The following is a 13,766-nucleotide window of genomic DNA, read 5'->3' on the forward strand; positions in this document are numbered from 1 at the left end:
AAAGAGGGAGAATGCCCATGGGAAATGGCAATCAGAGATTTCTCACTAGGAACTCTGAAGTGAGTTTGAATAAAATAAAAACGCTCTTAAAATTAACTTATTAGACTGGTGGCAAGAAGTTGATAACTTTTTCCTTTCCACTCCCTAACATGATGCATAAAAATCACAGGACATCTTAAATGTGAAGTGTTTCTTTAATAAACAGCTACTACATATAGACCATCAAACAGGCTTCCACTCAGCTCACATTCCAGCTTTGTCTGTCTTATTTACCATGGACCATAGTTTGCCTGCTATGCTATACAGTGCACAGAGCCATGTAGTGGCTGAATGATATCACTGCAAGTAAATATTACAAATGCTTAACACTTTTTTTTTTTTTATGTTTGTGCGTGCAGAGTCTGTGCTGGTGAAAACTAGCCAGACTGATAGCTCTGATTATTGAAACCCTCTCTGTATCCAGAGAAAACAGGCTCAGTATGAACAATGTAAGCTAACCTACACACACTGGCTGCCTCAACAGTGTCTCTCAATGCTGCTCTGAGGGGAGAGGGCCATTCAGTCTCCATTCACAACTTGGCTACTCTAGGAGGCTGCCTGCAAGGGAGCCAATTAATATTAATGATGGCAGTGATGTGGACATCTTGTGTATGAAATGATGGGTGCTGTCAGAGCAGTGACATATAAAAATCATTCAGATAGCAGTGAAATCCTGCCAAGTTAGAGGCATTCTGGTATCCAGAGACAAGTATTGAAATTCCTGCTATCTAATCAGTCACAATAAGTATTTCTAGTGTACCTATCACTGGGTTATATTGTGCTGATCCAGCAATGTCCTTAAGTGTATGCTTAACTCAAAGCATGTGCATAATCTCATTGAAGTAAATAAGACTGCTCATATGCTTATAGTCAAGCATGTATTTAACTGTTCTGCAGGATCAAACCTTATGAGTGCTCAGCACTAACCTTTCCACTGTGGTATCTTTAAGTGCAATGGATACGCCACTTCCTGACAACTCTCCTGGCCAGCCACCCCATGTAGCAGACATATTGTCAGTCACTCGAAATAGAAGAAAAGGCCTGAGTTCCTCTGGCTGCTGTAAATGATATTTGCATCAATATTTGGCACCAGGATATGATGATGACAGACAGAGATATTGGATTCTAATTGTAGTGCCTTCCTAACAGCCTTTCATTGATGCATCAGGATATAGGGGGGGAAGAAAAAAGTTAAATTTTGTTTTTCTGTCTCCTAGAAGAAACTATTTTTATTATTTCCCCTTCCTGCGTGCTTTCTCTTTTTAGTCCCTTCCCTACTTTAATAGTAGCTCGAGGTGCAAACACTTCCCAATATATATCAGAGATTAAAGCCTCCCTTAAATATCACCAAAAGAGGGTGCAGAGTAGGGAGGGTAAAGCCAGGAAGTTGCAGGGCTGTTCATTTTACCTTGGCACCACGTAAAACACTAGAAGAAACAATCAGGTTCTTGGCCTAAAGAGTTACATACTCAGCTCCTGGGGCATACACAAGAATAATAGGTTGCAAACTAATTTGATTTACTTTTTGCAAACAATAACAGGCTCTGGTGACAAGTGGGATGCAGTGGACATAGCAAAATGTACAGAGCATATGGCATGGTTTCATGCAAAACCTAAACACTAGAAAGCATCTGCAATATGTACCTGTGTTAATGGGGCCTTCTTTTCCCTTTGACTTGAATAGAATTACTTGTAACTTTTGGGGAGGAAGATAAGCTCTCTGATATTCCTTGTGATGATAGATAACGTGTTTTGTCCTTCATCAGGCCCTCTTAGATCTATTTAGTTCACTGCATGTGCTGTGTTACTGATCATAGATCCAGAGGACAAGCCACTTAGGATACATCTATACTGCAAAACAACAAAAAACACAGCTACAAATCTGAGCTGCAGATCAGTGTTTTGCCCCCGGCTTCGGAGCAGTCTCTAGGAACGTGCCAGACCTCCAAGGGTCTCACTCTTCCTTCACAGGGTAGGCCACACAGCCTCACCACCTCCTTAGCCTGAACTTCTAGGGCTCCACCACTCCTGTTTCAGGCCCTGAGCTCTTTTCAGAGAGTCCAACTGAGCCAGACTCCTGGAAGAGACTTGTACACTCTTCAGGGAGTAATGCACTTCAGCAAGCATTTGCAGTAACACCTAAATAGTGTTGTCAAAACTGTCGTGTTTATTAGTCAACTGGAACACAGCACTGGAAGTCGTCAGGTTACTGTAGAGAAAGGAAGGTGAAAGCAGGTCATTGTGGTTAGCCCAACCAAGCTGTAGCAAACCCCATTGTTCAAGTCCTGTCTCTGTCAGTCTGACCTCCTTAGTCAGGTCGCACATGAGAGCCGTGACTCCTTCTGACAGCCAACTCTTCTCTCCCTTGTCTTCTCAGATTCACCACTAATATGGGGTCAGTCCACTTTAATGACTCATTTAGGCTCAGACAGCTAGGCGTCATTCATACCTATGTCTCTTAGCCTGCCCTGACAGCAGTCTTTTCCACCATCAACCCCTGCCTTAGGGAGCCAGGTGAAATATAAGGGAAACTGAGGCACATAGCAGGGTTAAAAATATTACAGAAAATTCTCATTTAATCATACTGGGTCAATTGACTGGGGCTCACAGTATGTGGCTAAAAATAGCTGTGCAGATGCTTGGGCTTGGGCTGGAGCCCTCAGCAGATTTGACAGCCTGGATTCCAGCACGAGTGGGGAAGATCTACCCTTGTATTTCTAGCCCCATAGCACAAGCCCAAGTCAGTTGACCTGGATTCTGAGACTTGCTGAAGCAGGGTTTTTTTTGCTGCATAGACATGCCTTTAGAGGCATGATGGACTAGTGATACAACAACTTGACAGCTTTTGGGGGAATGCAGACACTGTTATGCACAACAGCAACACAAGGCGTTTCCTTGCAGGTTTCTGAAGACACACACTTAGGGCTTGTCTACACTTAAAACTGTGCTGCACTAGTCCAGCTGCACCACTGTAGTGCTTAGTGAAGATGCTACCTACGCTAAAGGGAAAGCTTCTCCCATTAGCGTAGGTGGTACTTGTCTCCAAGGAGCGGTAGCTATGTCAACAAGAGAAGCTCTCTCAGGGGTCAGCTCAATATAACAACATCGCTCAGAGGTGTGGATTTTCCACACCCCTGAGTGACCTACTTCTACCAACAAGTTCCTAGTGCAGACCAAGCCCAACTTGGCAACAAGAGTTTGCAGAGTTGGCAACAAGTTTCCATTGGCAAAGCATGCCAAACTGGAAAACCAGAGCCATCATTTGGGCACCTCCATTCCCCTCCGCGCTAGTGACCAGTAAATAGCTCATCAAAGACCATCTTTGCCACATTATTCCTAGAGTTTGTGGCTGAATTCACCACTTGTGACTGTAAAATGGGATAAGAAGAGTTGGTACAGTTATAGTGCTGGCAGGTGCTATATACATTTTCACCATACACAATAGACCACATTCCTAACCTCTGCCATCCCTTGTTATTCTAGCTTTGGATATGCTCACACTTCTGTCAGTACCCTTCATAGAATCATAGGAGATTAGGGTTGGAAGAGACCTCAGGAGGTCATCTAGTCCCATCCCCTGCTGAAAGCAGGACCAACCCCAACTAAATCATGCCAGCCAGGGATTTGTCAAGCTGGGCCTTAAAAACCTCTACGGAAGGAGATTCCACCACCTTTCTAGGTAACCCATTCCAGTGCTTCACCACCCTCCTAGTGAAATAGTGTTTCCTAATATCCAACCTCGACCTCCCCCATTGCAACTTGAGACCATTGCTTCTTGTTCTGTCATCTGGTACCACTGAGAACAGCTGAGCTCCATCCTCCTAGGTACCCCCCTTCAGGTAGTCGAAGGCTGCTATCAAATCCCCCTCATTCTTCTCTTCTGCAGACTAAATAAGCCCAGTTCCCTCAGCCTCTCCTTGTAAGTGATGTGCCCCAGCCTGCTAATCATTTTTGTTGCCCTCCACTGGACTCTCTCCAATTTGTCCACATCCCTTCTGTAGTAGAGGGACCAAAACTGGATGCAATACTTCAGATGTGGCCTCACCAGTGCTGAATAGAGGGGAATAATCACTTTCCTCGATCTGCTGGCAATGCTCCTACAGCCCAATATGCCATTAGCCTTCTTGGCAACAAGGGCACTACTGACTCATATCCAGCTTCTTGTCCACTGTAATCCCCAGGTCCTTTTCTGCAGAACTGCTGCTTAGCCAGTCAGTCCGCAGCCTGCAGCGGTGCATGGGATTCTTCAATCCCAACCTGCAGCAGGAGCCTTTCCTATGTCATGCTTGGGCTACCCCAATAGCAGTCCCAGTGCCTATCAATCCTGATACTCAACACCCCCAAACTATTCCCATCTTGCTGCTCTGCCAATCCCAAGTCATCAAATCTTAAGCATGCTGGGAGGAAAGTTGGCAGTAAGGGTTTTATCATGCCAGTATTCACATTTGGCTTAGTACTAGCTCTGTGACTTCATCTGCTACTATCACCCCACCTCTTTGATATGTATAAGCCATAATCACTGATCTATCCCCATTCCTTCAGATTGTTGCTATGTAAAATATTCCCTGACTTCATAAGAGTAGGTCTTGCTCTAAGGTAACTCTGACCAGATACAGTTCCCACCCTGCTCCAAAGAGTACAGCCCCATTTTATAAAGTCCATATTTACCCTCTTCCTGGGGTAAACTAACTGAAATAACATAACTCATAACCTAACCTTTCTTAAGTGTTGCTGTTTTAGAATTTCCTTACAGGCCCTCACTGTCTTTGCCTCTCAAACCTTCTGCCCTTAAGAGAGGGGGAATTCAGCCCTTCTAAATTCCTAGAGTAGAGCTAATTGGACATCTCATCTAACCTCAGCATGAGTCAGCAAAAATACCTCCACATCCAAATGCGTGGCCCTAGTACCCCCCATTAGGGATGTGTGAACATTTTTGGGCCTAGGCTGCAAACTTGCCATGGAGCATAGACAATATCAAGATCATGAAGGATTCATGAATCCAGACAGATGGCAGATCCATGCCTACTGGCCGAGTGCCAAGTTACAAAATATCCTTCTCATCTGCATCTGAGCAGGCTCACCTCCCGTTCATTTCAAGTGGCCACAGCACCTGGCATGCTCAGGCCCTCAGCACGTATCCTTCATACTAGGAATTCTGTATGAGTGGAACCCTCATGGGCGATTTGTCTTGGAAACACATGCTGCATCCACACAGGAAAAAGCAGCTCACCAGTCCTGCAAAATTAAAATGAATGGCAAGGTACTGAAGGGAGAGGCAAAGGAATTACACTGGAATGAGCTGTAGTTACAGCACTGAAGGCGCTAAAGAGCCCCTGCTGATCTGTTTCATAAAGCTCATTTTTTAAAAGACACTTGAAGCCAATGCACAAAAGTCTCTGAGGCTAGAGGAGCAATTTTGTTCTAAACATTTAAAGCAAGGGATCTTTTTTATTCAGGATTTTAATTTCTTCTCCAGTTTCTACGAGTCTCATCCTTTGTTGGGGACTAGGGTTTGTTGAGGTGAACTGGAAAATTCAATCAATGAGTAGACAGCCACAGTTGTATTGTCTCAAATTATTGTCTGAAATGACACTCTATGAACCTGAGAGGTGGCAGCTGAATGGTCAGAACTGGGGCCAGGTTTCCTTGGTTCTACACTTTTGCTGCTGAAAGCTAGGCACCTAAATCTATATTTAGGAATCTAAGCCCAGTAGCCTGGTTTGCAGATGCTGCATACCTATGGTTAGTGGGTGTTGTAAATACTCAGCCCCTCTGAAAATCAGGCCAAAACAAAGATTGAGATGCTGTACTTTCAACGTAACCCTCAATGGGGGCATAAAAGGGCACATACCTTTGTTTGGTTCTTTATGGTGCATAAGAATGTCCTGAACATTGTTTTTTGCTTTGTTTTAAGTCACTGACCTTTTATTAAAGATTAACAAAATCAATATGGGTGAGATGTTTTACATAAAGTGTCCAGAGTTACAAGTACATAGATTTCTTTTTTAATTCAAATCTTAGGGGAAGATTCTATAGTTACTGGAGAATTAGTGAAATGATATCAAGAGTCAAGAGATTGAAAACTGACCATCCAGAGGGGAAGATGGGCCATTTTAAATTCTGCAGTTTTGTTAACACCCATTGGACTCCATTCACTAATGATTAAGAGAGAGGATGTTTCTGTTAAAGGTCGAACATCACTCTCCCTTCAGTGGAGGGGAAAGAGTTCGCACTACACATGCTCTGATCACCTCAAGATTTCTTTTAGCAAAGCCAGAGAAGACCAGACTTGACATACCTGTTTCCAAGGTTAAAAAAATAAGACCAAAAACAAAACAAAAGCAGGGTTTATTTTTTTTAAAATTACTTATCCACCATAAAAAAAAAAGGCAGAAAAGGGACAAACCTGACTTTTTAAGGAGTCCTTTCCTGGTCACCTCTAATATGTACCCAGCTTTGCAAATTTTGGCTAATGCACACACAAATTCACTCTCCGTCCCACACAGCATGGTCCTGCTCCCACTGAATGGCAACACTTTCTTTGACGCAATAAAAGCAGGACCAGGCCCAAGTAGTGGAACACCCCTAAGGCATTTGAGGGGGATACTAATGGAGCTGTTTGCAAATTAAGATACTTCCTTGATGGCATTTGGAAAGAAAATGGGGTGGAACAGGACTCTCAGACCTTGTCTTCACTGCTAAAATTGTATGTTTTTTTACCTCAGGCAAACACACACAAGCTATCCTGAGGTAAAAGCAAGACTTCCATTTTATCATGAGACAAACTCACTGAGGTCAGCCCTATACCCCTGCCTGGGGTTGACTTCATGATAAAACTCAAGTGTCTTGTCTTCATGGCATTTTACCTCAGGATAGCTCATGCACATTAGTTTCCAGGAGGTAAAACACGCACCTATTTTAGAAGTGAAGACAAGGCCTCACTCATTAAGTCCACAGTAACACAGCCAAGTTGTTTGGCAAACTTTAACCCTTCCTTCCCCAACCCTCAGGACCAAACAACAGAGGGAGGGCCAGTGGTGCCATAAGATCACTGGGTCCTTGCACTCCTTTTTGATGGCAGTCTGAATGCCAGCTCTAAAGGCTGGATGGTGCTTGTATGCAGGGCTTGCAAAGGGAAGAATTTGCCCATGCCTGCTCCTGATTAAAACAGCAGTAGGCAGAGGAGACCAGGATTTGTTTTGCTGCATTTCCTCCACAAGGGGATGTGTCTCAGAGATTTTCAGTCAGATCTGTAAAGTTGACTGTCCTCAGATCCTGCTTCCTCTGGGATTCCAGCTGTCCTCCAGTTTCACACTGCATGATATCCTGTGCATCCAATTGAGAGGAGAATTGTTTATTTTCATTCATTACAGAAAAAACACAGTCCTTAGGCCCAGCCCAAGGGTACAGTGGTGACCGCCATCTTCCTCACAAGTCTAGCAACAGGCTCCATGCTCTACTCACACAGAGGCACAGAATCCTGCCTGGTATTCAATCTCTGACGAGTGACATCTGCTCCAGGCCCTTTTTTCAGCTCTGTCCTCCTCTGGGGGCTGAATTACAGATGAATAAGCCTTATATATAAGCCAGGATTTCATTGTCTATTTCTCCTGGGGCATGAGCCTGCCCAGCTGTATGCCTGGTGGGATGTGATCTACAGAGCAGAGCAGATCAGGAGGGAAGTCGGCAGATGAATGGTAGAAGTTCAAAACTCACCTGAGATGCAATCTCCACGTGCCCCTCAGCTGAACATAAGTCATCAGCATATGATCTACACAGACCAGTAAATTAAAGGGAACAGCAAGAGTATCCCCTGAGTGGAAAAACCCCACACTGGGAACTGGAAACTCCATGAGTTTCCCCCACACCAGCCAGTGTGCCACCCAAAGCCCTCTTATAGGAGTCCCATGTAAAGAAGGGACAAATTGACCCAATGGAACTGATCAAATTCCCCTAAATGAAGTGGGGCAGCACTACCAGCATCATAAACCTTAGCCCTTCTATATGGCATCTTTGATTCAAGGGTTTCACAGCACTTCCAAATTTCAGTTTGATGTTTAAGAAAAGTGTTGTTTTTTTTAGATGACAATTTTTTTAAAAATGACAATTTTTTCACTAGAAAAAAAACTGCTTCCTAGCCAGGTCTATTTTATTTATCTGAGAGAGAAAAAAGGCAGCAGGGTTTAGCGAGAAGCTGAGGTATGGGGAGTCAAATAGGACCCCAAAGCTGAGGTATGGGGAGTCAAATAGGACCTCAAAGCTGAGGTGAGGAGAGAGTGGACTTCTCAACCATGACGAAAAGAAGAGGAAGCAGAGGAGGACTACAGGAAAGGATGGGTAGTTCAGGGTTGGAGATGTTGAGCTGAAGAGGGTCAGCCATTCAGGAGGAGAGGTCAGAAAGAGCTGGGGATATAAGAGAGATCAAGGGTGGAAAGGTAGATTGGCGAATCATTGGCACGAAGGTCGTAGCAAAGGAAAAACAAGTTGACGGAGAAATGGACAGGCTGGAAACCTAAAGGACACCAACAAAAGGGGAAGACCCTTTAGAATATCAAATCCTCCCTCTTGCTTCCCCCCACCAAGCTGGGCAGGTTCTAGCCCCAGATACGAGGCATCTTGCTTATTTCACCAACACTGCAACTCTGCAAAAACAATTAATCATCAGCCTTGGCATAGAAGTAACTCAAAGCCAGGTCGCTCTCTCAGATGATCTTGCATCAGAAGGGTGGCTCTGTGAAGAGAGGCTGTCTGCGGTCCAGTGAATCTGTGTGTCCTCCAAAAAGGAGAGGACTGAGACAAATGAGAACAAAGCCCTTGCACCAAGGATCCTATCGCACTTCATACCTCACACACTGCTGGGCCCAGAGACAATCAACACTCAAAGGGGTGACTTTCCAGCAGAGAGTCATCCCCTCCACCCCAGCCCCACCAACAGCAGCAACGGGAACACAACACCGAGCAGACCCCAGAGGAGATTTCATCAGTGTGAATAATAAGAAGATAGTTTTCTTTCTTTCGGGTGTTTCCATAGCAACAAATGGAGGCGATTCTAATCTCCAGTTTAAAACCCCCACTGAAAATGACAGAGTTTTGGTTTTTTTAAACAAATTCCTGCACTGAAATTTGCCTCCTGTCTATAGGCTTGTCTTAATTCACACATGTGCAGCCAGTGCCTCCATGTGGCCAAAGAGGAAAATTTCACCCCAGCTCCAAAAACGTAAAACTCAAGTGCCTCTAACATCAGGTTTTAGAATCACAGTAAAGAGATGGAGAAGACTTAGGAGAGCATTGAGTCCACACTCCTGCATGGGACAGCATAGTCCCACCACAGAGTTCTCATCAGATATTAAATGCTCTAATTTCTAGCAGGTTGAATAGTTGAGGAAAAGACATTCTAAGAGGCAGCAGAATCCTGCATTGCAAGGATCCCAGCCACAGATCTGATGCCAGTGTTAGGATTAAAGCACTTGCCTCTAGGAATCTGACTCAGAGTTGCATTTAAAGGCCCCATCTTGATGTTAGCTGGTAACTTCATTTACCTTTGGCTCCTTATTAAAACCCAAGGCTGGCCCCAGTTCAGCCCCTGGTATCCCCGAGGGCAGCGTGGGGGAAACGGAGATCTCAGCACGTACATAATGGGAATGTCTCTTTGCTTCCACTCCACCATTCCCAGTCAAGCATCCCACAGACATGATGCATGAAGCAAAACTCCTATTGACTTCAAAGGGAGCACAACTGGGCCCAAATTTTTCATCCATTTTTCCCCATTAAGTGAGAGGGTATTAGGTTTAACTTAAGGGTAAATTGCCATACATAGCCCAGCATTCAGGGCCTTAGCTACTGGAGTAGAAGGGCGTTAAATCAGAATGTGAGTTAGCTCCTGCTTCGGTGCTACTGCTCAAGCTGGGGCCTTGATCTGATCTGGTGATTATTTTCTTCTTCCTGGGACAGAGTGAGGAGATTGCGAGGCTGGCCCATGAGTGGCTGAGTCAATACAGTGCTACAGTCCCAAGTTTAGGCTTGTGCTGACTGCAGATTTAGCATGAGTGACTTGTTTTTTGTGTCTGAGCAATGTTGCCCCCCCTTGGGGTTGGTCCAAAGAGCAGACATGGGACCTATTACTACTGTTGGCTAAAGGAGATCTTCTTTAGGTCAAATGACAGAGCCCTTCACTTTTGTAACCTCCCTGCTTTACTCCACATTCTGTTTTTAACTGTCTGATGAGGTCACCTAGTCTGAGCAATAACTCTTCCATCCCTCCATTACTGGGGGGGATCATCTTCCCCTCCAGTCACTGCAATCCAAGCACTACTTACTCCACGATGGGACAGGAACGTGCTCTCTTCTCTCTCTCAACTGGCAGCACTAGCAGGCTAGCATGTGAGACAGGTGGCAGCCATGCCTGACTGAGGCTCCTTGGTGCTAATACAATAAAGAATAATAATGCTTCTGAGGCACTGAATTGCTTATGCTGCAGAAGCAACAGAGCCCCAGTACAACATCTTAGGCTCACAAGGGCTAATTCTTCTGGCACTAATGTAAATTGGGTGGTACACCATGGAAATGCACTGGAGTCATAGTCCCAGCCCTCACTCCTTTTTTCTATGGTGTTTCTAATGCGCACATGCCTACTCAGCTCTCAAACAGACAAGTGCTACAAACCACTGGGGCGCTCTGTGCCACAGCACTATTATTATGGCTTACCCAAGTTCAAAAGCTGGAGGGACGTTTACAGGGAAGCTTTCATTTTAACCCAATCCCCATTTCACGTCCCCGCCCCACCCACCCACACCATTCTGAACATTTCAGCTTTGGGACTGAAAATTCCAGAGATGGAATTTTTATTTTCTTGGGAACTCCCTTCAATAGAGTAAAAAGAAAAAGATTTGCATTTCAAGCCACCTTTTGCTCCCCTGTAACACAGCCCAAATTGCATATTTCACTTTTATACATTAATTTTTTTTTAAACTAAAATACCCTTCATCACCCACTAGACACATGCCTTCCCTCAGCAGTGAGCCTCCAATCAGATTGGCCCCTCCTCCCTCTCAGTTTTGTTACCCATTCTCTTTGCAACTTTTAAGTTCTTCCAGGTTGGGAAATCTCGATCTTTCTGTAAAGCATCAAGCACATCTAAGGCAGCAAGGCTGGTCTTGAAGTTAAGGTTCAAGCTACAGCGGGATTCTGAGCTGCAAACAAAGGCTCCTGTGTAGGTGTTTGCAGGGAACCTTATATTGCCTCAGGCAAACCCCCATCTGACATTGGTATCCAGATGGAAGGATAGGGAGAGCTTTCAAGAGAGAAAAGATTTGAGACCTCAGCGCATTATTTTTTTTATATATCTGAACTGCCCTTCCTCCACCCCTAATCAAAACACCCTACAAATATAGTATGGAGCAGGCTCGCCAAGTCAATAGCAAAATTCACTATTGACTTAGACAGCAGATCCATGCCGAGACCAGAGCTTTGTCAGTATTCTGCACTTTGACTAGCCATCCACACTATCACTCGGAGCCAAAAACAGAGGCAAGGAAGAACAGGCAGCCAGTGAAACTGGAGGATTCTGAAAAGGTTAACTCAGCACAGCCCCTTCTCAAGAATCAACAAAAATAAACAGTGGAAGAGCTCCTTTTCATGATCAAGTTGTTAATGCACCAATTTTAACTCCTACCATAATCTCGCTATACCCATGGGTCTATGGATCCTCAGACACAGCACTAGCTGCTATGAGCCCCAGCATGCATTAATGCATAGTAAAATCTTGTTTGATTCCGCAAAAGAGCACATTGTCCATATTATGATTTGCCAAGTGAGGCTTGAAATGTCACTATTTTGTGCATGATAAATGTCTTTGTAAATCTATGGATTGTTCTAGGGGAATTACTTGCCCAGAATTTAAAGCTTCCATCTGTAAAAGAGAAACCAACACCAAGCAGACAAATGTCAGAAGGGATACTTAGTATAAAGGCGGGACAGGGCAAGAAGGTAAACATTTTAACAGCTCGGTGGTTTGAGCATTGGCCTGCTAAACCCAGGCTTGTGAGTTCAATCCTTGAGGGGAGCATTTAGGGATCTGGAGCAAAAATCTGCCAGGGATTGGTCCTGCTTTGAGCAGGGGGTTGGACTAACTGACCTCCTGAGGTCCCTTCCAACCCTGATCCTCTATGAATATACCCTGCCATCATTTTAAAATATACAAGGTACGCTGGTGAATTTCTAATCTCTGCATAAACAACCCTCAAAAAAGAGAATCAATAGCACATCTCTGCCACTGCAGAATCAATACAGGGTGAATTTCCACTGTATTTAAATAGACATTTGAAGCATGCAGGCCTGACTTGTTACAACGTGTGTATTATGGGGGAAATGGGTGTGGAAGGGAAGCAAAATACAAAAACATGATTAAAAATGAGAGAAGTACGTGTACTTGGGCAATCTAAAAAAAGCACTTATGACTGAGGTTTAAGAGATTCTTCTAAAGTTCCAGAGAGTGGCAGATACACTATTCTTTCATCCTTAGCCAGTTAAAAGTCTTGAAAACATTCAGTGGCCAGGACTCTCCTTCCCTATTCCATCCAGTTATAATAGTTCCCATAATACATTTCATCAGAGGATCTCAACGTGCTCTATGGATATGAATTAAGCCTCACACCACCACTGGAAGGCAGGTATTACTTGTGCACTCCATATTGTTTATGGAAATATGCTTATGAATGATGTAACTGGAATATGCTTTATGCAAAAGGTGTCTTGTAAGGTATCAAAACAAAGGTTATAACCTACTGAATACATTCCTCCTATTTATATGCATGTATCATTCTTGTAGCTGAAGCTAGAAATATGAAGTATAACTCTGAGGTCCTATTGTAATTATGCAAAGTGTAGGCCATTAATGGTGGTTTAGAATCTTAATGGCTCCAATTGACTAGGACAATTGGTTGTAAATGGTTTATTTACCTGCAAACCTTCCTGTGTACCTGTGGGCCAACCCAGGAAAAATAGAGAGACTAGGGGGTCTTACCGTGACAGGTGATCATGTCACCTATACTGGAATCCATCTTAAATCTGGTACTTTTCCATTTAGAAGGAGAGGTGGGGACCCAGAGAAAAGATTCCCGCCTTGTGCCAAAGCCATAAAAGAGCGTGGAGCAGGACTAAGAGGGCTGCCAGTCATGAGAAAGCCCCTGCTTACCACCTGAGATGTCTGCTCGAACTAACAAGGATTGTACCAGGGGAAAGGATTGGGCCCAGACTAGGAAGGAATCTAGTCTGTGAAAGAAGCTTATTGGAACATCTCTGAGGGTGAGATATTACCTGTAATCAGTTTCTTAATGTACTAGACTTACACTTGCACGTTTTGTTTTATTTTGCTTTATGACTTACTTTGTTCTGTCAGGTATTACTTGAAACCACTTAAATGCTACTTTTTATACTTAATAAAATCACTTTTGTTTATTAATAAACCTAGAGTAAGTGATTAATACCTGGGGGAGCAAACAGCTGTGCATACCTCTCAATCAGTGTTACAGAGGGCGGACAATTCATGAGTTTACCCTGTATAAGCTTTATACAGAGTAAAACGTATTTATTTGTGGTTTGGACCCCATTGGGAGCTGGGTGTCTGGGTGCTGGAGATTGAAAACAGCTCAGCAGGTTACCTGTTAAGTCTGCAGCTTTGGGGGCATGGACCAGACCCTGGGTCTGTGTTGTAGCAGGCCAGTGTGTCT

Source organism: Mauremys mutica, chromosome 3 (genome assembly GCF_020497125.1).
Source record: "Mauremys mutica isolate MM-2020 ecotype Southern chromosome 3, ASM2049712v1, whole genome shotgun sequence".
NCBI lineage: Eukaryota > Metazoa > Chordata > Testudines > Geoemydidae > Mauremys > Mauremys mutica.